At 36.2% G+C, this 1,902-nt stretch overlaps 2 protein-coding genes across 3 annotated transcripts in view; both read right to left on the reverse strand.

The window, feature by feature from the left end:
• The window catches only part of LOC106873245 (protocadherin beta-16), a 90,710-nt gene extending 88,826 nt beyond the window's left edge, over window positions 1-1,884 (reverse strand). For both annotated transcript variants that reach the window (XM_014920528.2, XM_052972927.1), the window contains exon 1: window positions 1,440-1,884. The gene's annotated coding sequence lies outside the window, so the exon portion shown is untranslated. The remainder of the gene's footprint in view (window positions 1-1,439) is intronic.
• LOC128249418 (protocadherin-11 X-linked-like) overlaps window positions 1-1,902 on the reverse strand; it is a 79,571-nt gene that overhangs the window by 51,431 nt on the left and 26,238 nt on the right. The window lies entirely within an intron of this gene.

Here is a 1,902-nt window from a genome sequence, read left to right on the forward strand (position 1 = left end):
ATATATATATATATATATATATATATATATATATAAATTGATATTAATCCAAACAAGTGGAGGAAAAGAAGAAATAAATTTGAAAATGCACAGAGAATATATTAGAATTAATCAGAATTTAACTATGTTTTAAAGTATAAGAATACACTTTACCGGTTTCACATTAGATTTTCAAAAGTGTATAGTAAATGGAGCTATGTCATCAATTAAGTCTATTCGGGCTGTTATGGAAATAGTATATATATGTGTGTATGTGAATGTATGTGTGTGTGTGTGTGTGCATGCATATGGTATGCATGTATATATGTATAAGTTTATTGTATGATATAAGATATAGATTTGGAAATCATGTGTTTTACTCAAGAACACAATGCATCACCCAGTCCAGGAATTGAAACCACAGTCTTCTGAACATGAGTACAATACCCCTAACCACTAATCCATGCACTTCCACTGTATTTTTGTTACATGACCTAAATAGACTGCACCAACTGTGTGTGATTGGACTCTAAATAGCCTTGATCATAACCATGATTGGTCAGATGGCAGAATATACAGAAGAAGAGATTCAGAGGGTGAGTGCAGGAAAATAAAACTGCTGCTCTGTGTAGAAACTGGGATTCATGTCTTGTAGATAACTTCAGCATTCTTTGAGTGGAAGTATTTGAAGGTAACATCTTCTCCTGAGACAAATTAAAACACACTGGGGTAGATTTTGCTAATGGAAATATTTGGACTCAAGGAATAAATCTATCATCCTTCACCTTACTCACAGCTGGAGTGATCTCCCCTTTGCTCCAGTCTCCATATTTACGGCTAACTGAAGGTAAATAATAATGATAGTATATAATAATTAACCAATCAGCACCTACAAATCTACTTTGTTCCATAAGTTTGTAGGTTACCCCCACCACTCATATATGTAACCCACAAATATAAACCAGAACTGTAATATGTATCAGCACCAAATGTATTTTGAGATAACCCCAGCAAATATGGTAACCCTTGACATACACAAAGATGCAGCAGTTATGAACTACAGCACTGGTAAGCCAGCTTCTTTGAGCACCCAATTTAGTTGAGCCAGTATAATAGGGCTTGGACAGAGATAACACACATGAACATTGAAAGGTGTTGCTCAAACCTGGTCGCGGAGATGGACATAAAATATTTGACAATCATAAAATTGAATTTCAAAACTAAATCTTGGTTGTCATAGATTTTCTTCAAGATATTATGTTTGGCATTATTTGTAATAGTCTTGCGTTATCATTTAATGAAGTTTGTAGTACCAACCATGATGAAAATGTTTGTGGTATTGTCTAAGGTTGATTCTGTTTGTGGTACCATCTGTGGTTGTGTGCTGAATTAGTGACAGTTATTTAATCAAGAAAGAACATTATGTGAGTAAGAATATGTAGAATTAAAAGGCAACTTACCAATAGAACTGATGGAGGTCTCTTCTCTGATGTTAATGTTGTCGTCCATTCACTCTGTGATTCATATTGTGGATAGAACTCACATTTTGGTTCAAGAATCTGTGTGTTTCTATTCCTCCCCTCTGTCTGTTGTTTGGTGCCAGTTTGTGTCTTAGCACTGTGTGCCAACCCTTCATGCCCCTCCCTGTTACACACAACTGTTTGGTCAACAGCCCTACTGGTCCTTGATCTAGACTGACCACAGTTACATTTCACAATACACAATGTGATGGACACTACAATCACCACAGATACTATTACAGCTGCTACTACAATGATAATTAATAACGTTAAGTCTATTGCTGCATCGGGCTGTAACTGAGTAGCTGTCATTATGGACGATGTCCTGTTACTGACTGTCACACTCAAAGACACAGTAGTTGTGGCTGACAACACTGGACTGCCAGAATCCTTGACCACAAGC

This window comes from Octopus bimaculoides, chromosome 14 (genome assembly GCF_001194135.2).
Source record: "Octopus bimaculoides isolate UCB-OBI-ISO-001 chromosome 14, ASM119413v2, whole genome shotgun sequence".
NCBI classification, from domain to species: Eukaryota; Metazoa; Mollusca; class Cephalopoda; order Octopoda; family Octopodidae; genus Octopus; species Octopus bimaculoides.